Below are 8771 nucleotides of genomic sequence, written 5' to 3'. Positions count from 1 at the left end.
ACACTTGCAAACACCCAGGTATTTTCAGAAATTTCAATGCAAAACCATTTGTTCTGAAAATTTGAATGAGTAATGTAGTTTTCCCATTAAGTGAGCAGCACTAGTAAAGAGAGAAAGAGAGGAATCACAAATTAATTTGCATATCCATTCTGCTGAAATGTCCAATGTATATGTTCTTTTGTAGTATGCAAATTTGGAAAGCTTTGTGTCAAGCAATGTTATGAATAGATTTGAAATAAGGATATGTGCTTGAAGTGTTTCATTCTTTTATCCAAGGTTGTATAATCATTTGTGGGAGTAAAAAGAAATGTGTAGTGAAGTTTTTCAATCGGGTGTATTTCCACATATGACCATGCCTAGTGAAGTGTCACAACCATGTAATAGGAAAGGTTTCAGTATGAAGTACTATGCTTCTCTAAATTTCAAAGATATTTCGAGTTACCCAAATCCCATACCCACAGAAATTGGAAAATATTTGCCCATATTTAGTGGGAAGAAATCAAAATCAGCATGTCAACATGTGAAAAGATTTTCAGATTTGATAGGAGAGTTTGAAATTTTCCAAGAGGATGTGTGCATGAAGTTATTCATCCAGTCTTTGAAAGAGGATGCAAGGGATTGGTTCTCTTTTTTGCCGGCAGATTGTATTTCCTCATGGGAAGAATTGATTTCAGATTTCTTAGACCAATTTGATGAAAAGATGAGTGATTGTGATTTGTTGAAAGAATTCACTTATATACAAATCAGGGAAGATGAATTGGTACCAACATTTAATATCATATTTTCACAAGCTTTGTCTAAAATTTCCAGAAAATATAAGTTTGATGATAAAGTATGTTTGGATATTTTTATGAGTTCTTTTGAGAAGAAGATAGGTTTCTTATTGAGAAACAAAGAACTCGAAACTTTGTATGAAGCTTTTAACATAGCTAGGGAAATTGAAAATAATTTGAAATTTGGGATATCCAAGAGAGTTGTGTCTACTACTGTTTCTTATCAAAATACCTTCAATGGTGAAATACCATGTGAAGTTGAACAAAATATTCCTTGTCAAAATATGTCAAGCCCTATTGTTCCTAGTAGTTTTGCTGATATATGTGATTCAAAGCTAAATCAGAGTCAAGAATATCTATTGTCAATGCTGGTTGCCTCTCACAGTAATGATGGAATGATCAGTGGGAATTGTTGTGATAATGCTGATACAGAGATAGACATATATAAGGGATATGCACCATTTGATTTGTATGCTGGTTATGCTGATTATGTAGCTGCCAAATATGAAGTGAATCATGCATCTCTCAAGGATAGTAAAAATGAAAACAATGATGGTGATGACCATCGATCTTTACATGTTGTTGATGTGTTTAATGTTGCAATACCAAATACTGAAGGATCACCAAATGTTGCTGATTATGCAAGTGAAAATGTGCAATATGATGAAAATCAAATTTTGATTAAGTCTGATAAATCTAAAAATCAAATTATGGATGATGCCGATAGTGTTTTTAGTGCAAGTATACCCAGTGATGAATGTGTTTCAGAATGGAGTGGTGCTGCTGATTATGAGGACACTGAGTTCGATTTTCAGCACCTTGAAGGTATACAGAGGAACAATGAAGATCAATTTCAGAATGAGAATGGTCTTGGCACGAGTTATTCACTTTCTTATGATCAGCAAATGAATGTCAGTTATGCAACTGATGATGGTTATGAGAATTCTTATTATTCATCTTGTGAAGATGATATAGGAGGAGACCAAGTTATATACCTCAATCAGAAATATGAAAATGAAAGTGTCTTTTAAGATAAAAACATATGTAACAGTGTTGATAATGTTCTATTTTTAGATTTAAATGAACTAGTATTTGAATGCTTTCGGAATTTTAAGTACCATGAAGAGAATTTGAATGTTGATAGTATGCTTGAACTGGAGATGGGATTCTTTGTCTTTGATATAAATGTTCATGGTGCTGATCTCTTTGATGAAAATGCTGAAATTTCCCCTTGTGTTGAACAAGTTTTTAATGCTGATGAAATTCCAAACAACAGTAACATGTATTGTAAAATTTTACTTCATGATGAAGATAAGAGGCATGGGTTATGTGATGACTACTTCAGACCACAAATGGAAGTTTTTTAGATGGATGTAAGTTTGAATGAAGAAGATTTAGCTGAGGATTTGCTTCAGCCAAAGGTATGCATTCTTTTCCATGAATGGGATATTGAGGATGCAGATGTGTTGAGTTTGATAGACAAGGATAATATAGAATGTGATCAGCATAGTGAAGTATCACATCCGGATTGTAACATTTATGTTCCTTGTTTGCATCAATTGGTTATGAATGTCCCTCATTCTATGAATGAAAATGATAGCAAGGTGAGTGTTGATAAGAACTACAGTAGTGAGATTGAATGATTTATTTTTGAAGTTCAGCATGATGATGCCTTTGTGAATGATAGAATTGATTGGGATAGTGAAATGTATTGCAGCTTGTGGGAAAGCCTCTATTGTGATTTGTCTCATGATTTTACTTTTGAAATAGTGTGTGATTACGAAGTTCAAAATCAAACAAAAGGTATGCACACCAGTTGTTACAGTAATGAGATGAAAGAGGTTGATTATAAGGAGTACGCTCAGTTGTTGTTGAAAGGTACCTTTGTTTGGATCATGGTATCAAGTGATGAGAATCCGATTTTTGACAGAGGTAAATGCTAAGATTGTTTGAGCATTTTATATTCAATTGTCAGTATGTTTGTATATATTGTATACTTGCTTTGCTTTAGTTGTGTGGTTTTTAATAAAGTGCCCTGCTGTTTGGGTGGAATAATGAAGCCCTATTTTTGAGAAGAGAAGAGAAATGATCCATTTTTGGGTGGTCTGCTTAACCATAGATTCTAGATTCTTGTGTTCATCTTGCAATCAACCATCCCCAGTCAGAGCCACTATTGGGACTAATTAAATTTGAGTCAAGTTTAGAGGCCCATTTCAAAATTTTGCTCTGCATTTCCAAATGAGTCAGTTTGAATGGCCTAGTTAGAGAGGGGGTAGAATGGAGCCAGTTGACTTTTGAAGGGTAAGGCTTGGGAAGTGTATCCTACACCTTTCATTTGGCCTATACAGTGATGTGCAACTTTTAGAATTTAGTTTGGATCGGTTTATCAGGTACCCATTTCAAGGGGTGAGCTGAAAGTGCATTTTAGGCACAAATGCAGATTTTACTAAGTAGCCTACTTTGGGTGTTTATATCTTTTGCCCTATTGATCTTCATGAAGAATTTCAAATTGGATTCAATTCTATGCATAAATTTGAGTTAGCATGCAAAATTTCAAGTCTTCATGAATCCATTTGCTCAGTTTACCAAGCTCGAACTGTTTGCAGTTTGTATGTTTTGACAAGTCCCTGTTTCAACTACTAGTCAGAGCCCTATTTTGCATAAGTGTAAAAGTTGCCTTAGTGAGTGTTATGTCAGAATGTTTGTCCCGGGCTGTTACTGGTATAAATGAAAAGCTATGGTTCAAGTTTCAAGCCTCTGCCAATCCGTTTGATCAGTTTTCAAAAGGGTTTCTTGAGCCATCCTTTTCAGTCTTTCGTACTTTCATTGTCGTATCAGTTAAAGTGGCCATTTTCATGAGCGCACCATTTATCCCTAGTCAGGTTTTTGGTCAAAATGAGTGTTCTAAGATTTGATATATACTTCAAGGTACCTATGTCTCAGTTTTGAAGGTCTACGAAGGTCGTTTGATATTTTTAAGAAAGGCGTCATGTGTTGCCTGAACATTGACTTCATCAGGTCCGCAGTGTCGACAAAGCTAGTTGGTCATTTTCGACAATTAATATCTCTTCACTTGGGATTCATCTTGGAAAACCGTTTAGTAGAGTTCATGCTTGTATATCAGAGTACACGCCTGTCAGATGGCGAGGTCCAGAAAGGTGTTTTGACTGGTTTGAAAATTACGTCTTCGCAATTAAATGCGAAAATGTGGCGTAAGTGTCTAAATGTTGTAAAACTCAGTTTCATGATCCGAAAATGGTGTCGATCGTTTCTAGAGGTATGTTTGAGGTTCCTAAGGCATTTCAAAGGTCAGTTGCATGAAAACAAATTTTTTTTTAGCCGGACCCACTTTGGGGCCTGACCTGGTTCATGCCCGTGCATTAATTTTATGGTAAAATGGTCTTTTCATGGTAATGTATATCAATGTCAGCTCGACTATGATTCACCAGTAGGATGGTTAGAGGCGACTTCAGTGTACTTGTCATCTATGGATGGATGGATGCAATTTTTAGTTCAAAATAGTCTTCAGAGAGGGGACATATTCATCTTTGAGCGGATAGACAAGGGCAATAACATTACCAAGCTAAGAGTCCATATTGTTAGGATTGCAGAGGAGGGTAACACCAAGGTAAATATGTATGAGTAGATGTAAAATGAATTCCATGGTTTTGCCAATCCTTCATCCTCCCACACATGTCTTGAAAGTTGCAGAAGATTTGAAGTAAATGCAATTGGCAAGTCTAGAGCTCCCCTCCCTAAACTCTCCCCTCTCACGTGCCTTCCCTTCCACGTGATCGTTGTTGTAAGAATTTTCAAAAGCTTTTATCCATAGAAAAATTCCACGGTAAATCCAAAATCCATCCCTGTGCGTGGTAATAAAGGGGCAACGATTAAACACATGGAGAAAATGCAATGGTTGGGATTGAAACTTGCAGCAAGTGCAAATTAGCAGCCCTCCCTCCCTCACGTGGCACGTGACTAGTGTTTGGAGAAGGGTGTTTAAATTCCAGGCAAATGGGTGATATAATGCAGACCTCCCTCCTTGTGTTGAAAGGCTGCATAAAGCTTTTAAAACAAATGCAGCATAGTAGCATTATTCTGAGGGCATGAATAAGTTAAAACAAATGCAATTTGTAGGAGTAACTCCTCCATCTCACGTGGCATTGTAAAAAGCATGGGAACTTTCAAGCAATTGCAACTAGCAGGTTCAAATGTTAATATCCTTTTCCTTGCATGGGTCTTTGAAGCATCAAATGCAAGTCCTTCCGCTATGCGTGGTTGAATAGCATGCAAAACAGCTTCCAAGCCAATGCAATGTAATGGCCTACGTGGTGCGTGGAGGTATTTAAATTCCAATCAAATTCAGATTTGGTAGGCATAAAACCAGTAACAATCCTCCCTCTTCGTGGCATGGTGAAGAAGGAAGCTCAGAAAATCTTAAGCAAATGCAAAGCTCTCATAAAACACTAAGGTAAAACCTTCATAAATGCATTCTCAGGAAAATGCATATATCCCACATTGGCTATGCACTGGGAGTTTTTAATATTTAAAATGAAGGCTCCACCCATTCATAGTGTCAAAGTCTTGAAGGCTTTTGATGAATGGTGTCAGTTGGGCACCCAAGTGGACCCCACGCGCATGGGTGTGCTTCCCGAGGCGACCGAGGAGGCTGACAAGTGGTGACAAGGTGGACCCCATGCAAGCACGGATCCCAAGGCAAGTGAATTTTGTAGAGAAGGAGCAAATTAACCAGTGAGCAAGTTGCAGGAGATCCAACGGTTGTCGTGACTTCACGAAGGGGAGATGCTCGCATGTTAAGCTCTTCGAAATGGCAAAAAACTCAAGCAGATCGCGAAGAGTTAACGAGTGAGCAGGTTTAGCAAATCCAACGACTGACGTGACTTCGTGACCCGAAGATGCAAGCTCATTAGCCATCGCAAAATGGCGAAAGACAGGTGGCAGGTCTGATGGCGGTCCAACAGGTGGGTCCCAGTTAGGTGGCAGTCCGATGGTAGGTCCGGGTGGTGATGATGAAGTAGTGACATGGCGCTCAGGTGGTGGTCTGCGGTGGGCCCGAAGGTTTCGATGAAAGTGCCTGTTCGATGAGACCTATAGACAGCTTGCCGAAGAAGAAATTCCACCAAAAGACTGAGACCAAACTACTGAGGTGGTGGGCACGTGGCAGACGCGACAAACAGGTGGTGACTAGTAGACCCTGCGAGAGAATCATAGGCTGCCACGTGGCAGGGCGTCAGATGAAAAATCAGGCAAAAAATGAGGAAAAATTAAAGTTAAATGATATAGTTTCAACTATTGAGGAAAAATGAAAATTTAAATGATGGCCTGCACATTCAAAGTTTAATTCGCCAGAGGTCTATGTTTACTCAAAATGGCAAGTATTATATATTGCCAGAAAGCTCTTGAGATAAGGAATCCAATCATGTAGTTAATTTTAACAAATTTTTTATATTTTGGGAGCAGTTTCCATGGGAAATAAGAAGAAAGTGAATTCAGTTGGAAGAGGAGACACTTGGCAATTTCGGTTGTAGACCTAATGTTTTTCCCTCTCCTTCTTACTCCCATTTTTTGCTACTTGTAAGGGTTCTAGAATTTTGGAGGAAATGATCCAGTTTTCATGGCTTCCATTTCTGAATTACTTGACCCAAATGTGTAAAATTATATGGATCTTTTCAGGGTATAGAGGTTGCAGTGCAATGTTGTAGATGTGGTTTCTTAGTTGCAGGTCTTACTTGTATCAAGCATGAGTAAATTTCCCACAATATTGTCTTTGTGCATATATTTCATTGTTATGAATTGAATCCTCAAAGAAGCTATAATTTGTCATCTCAAGGAGATCGTATGATTGTTTGTAGGCATTCTTCAGTGAAGAGTTTAAATTCTATAATCACTCATAAACAATGGAATGTGTCCCAAATCTGATAAATTTTGTGAATGGAATTAAGTAATGCATTAGTATAAGGTGTTAATGTAGGAATATTATTTAAGGAAAACCAATTTGTAACTATGGATGCACATTTGCAGATCTGTGTGTGACTCTGTTGCCCAATGAACAAGGCACTGGTCTTGCAGATTTGGGGATAGTCTCAGATTAATTCAAATTAAAGACAAATCTATTTCCGTTTATGTTTAGGGGTTTTGTGTTCTATCCTTCCAAAGCTCTGTTTCACCCATTATTTGTACAAGATCCAACCAATCTGTATGTGTTATCTAATTTGTTGAGCTTGTGGAATGGTTTATTTGCTTCATTGATGTTGTCATGGTGAGTAAATGAGTTAATTTCATGCATCAAAAGGGTGTCCCCCCCTAGGTCTACAAGAAGCTAAAGTGCAGGAGGATCATTTAGGATCCTATGTTATGTTGTCCAAGCCCTGATGTGTTTCATAGACTGAAATTGGCCATTTCATAGAAGGATTGCAGGTGTACTTGGGTTAATCACTTTTGGTGAACAACAAGATCCTTGATAGCTTATTGTTAATGCACATTTAGCATTACTTTAGTCTTCAATATCTCCACACTCTATTTCTTCACACAGATCTAATCTTCTCTTCTATAATCACACATACAAAACCCTCATCCACTCCTAAAACCCTAGACATGATGTCCTTATAAAGGAGTCTGATTTCATGTCGGTCCAATAGGATTACATTACAAGTTCCTAGGTTTAGTGCATCTAGACACATTTGGTAACACGACATAAAATCACCGTCAAAGTGTCGGTGGATGATAACTCATCACATAAATACTGGTTGGTAACTCATCACATAAATACCGGTTGGTAACTCATCACAGAGTAATACCGCTTCATACATTTTACCGATTACTGGTTATCAAAATGAAGACTGGAAGAATGTTAACTACCGCTTTGTTCCTTCGTACCACTTTGAGATCCTCAAACCGCTTGAGGTCTTCATACCACTTTGGGTCTTCAGTCAGTTTGTGACTGGTAAACTCCTTCTACAAACCACCAATAGTCTAAAGACTATAATACATAATATCGGTTGGAACAATTACCAGTTGAACATAACTCATACATAAAGAAAGTGATCACAAAACAAGTGTGTGTCCATCAATGACAATCACAACATCATCAAAAATGCCAACATATAAACACCTCAATATTTTCAAGTGCTCACCCTCAACAAGTTCAAGATCTAAACATCTCAAAGTGCATTATCACCCTCTTTGATAAACTGATCACTCAAACATAGTTTCTCATCAGGATCAATCATCATTTATCATGAAACTAAAATGTTTGGTCAAGATAATCTTGTCCCACATCATAGGATATATATTTCCTACTGGACTTGGTTCTTATCAAATCATCACCATTGCACTCCTAAACTGAAGATCGAAAACCTTGCAAACTTTAAACACTTGAGTCCTCTTTTAGTGTCATATCACTCTATTGCCTTGACATTGACTGTCGATCACTTATCAAAATAACTTTTAGACAATCGAACCCCTGAAATGGAAACAAAAACATTTGAAATAGCTGAAAACCATATCAACATGACATACCAAAGCAAAATACAAGTAACAAGTCAACATATCAGAGCAATCAAACAAGTTCAAAATCAAAATCCAACTATGTTAAAACCTCACAAGGATTCAAATACATCTCAAAAGAAAGGTGGCTCTTTTATGCAACTCTTAAAAATATCCCTAAAGGACTTGGCTAAAGAAGATCAAAATGGTGCACCTATGTCTAGCATTGGATCATCCCCCCATAAACAAATTGACTCTCCAAAGGCATCTACTCCTACACCTCTCGAAAGCTTGCAAGAACCTTCCATAGCATCCTTACCAAATAATATACCCATCAAACCTATTTCAGAGGATCCTATTCAAAGCTCATCTTCTTCATATCTAAGCATTGATTCCTTGCAACATCCCCATAGCACTTCCTTGGAAATTGAAGTCCTCATTCATAGAACGCTTGTTAAATGTGTCTTGATAGATGGGGGAGCTGGCTTGAAC

The sequence above is a fragment of the Cryptomeria japonica genome, chromosome 10, assembly GCF_030272615.1.
Source record: "Cryptomeria japonica chromosome 10, Sugi_1.0, whole genome shotgun sequence".
Classification (NCBI taxonomy): Eukaryota; Viridiplantae; Streptophyta; class Pinopsida; order Cupressales; family Cupressaceae; genus Cryptomeria; species Cryptomeria japonica.
The sequence above is the reverse complement of the archived record's forward strand: the minus strand, read 5'-3'. Positions refer to the sequence as shown.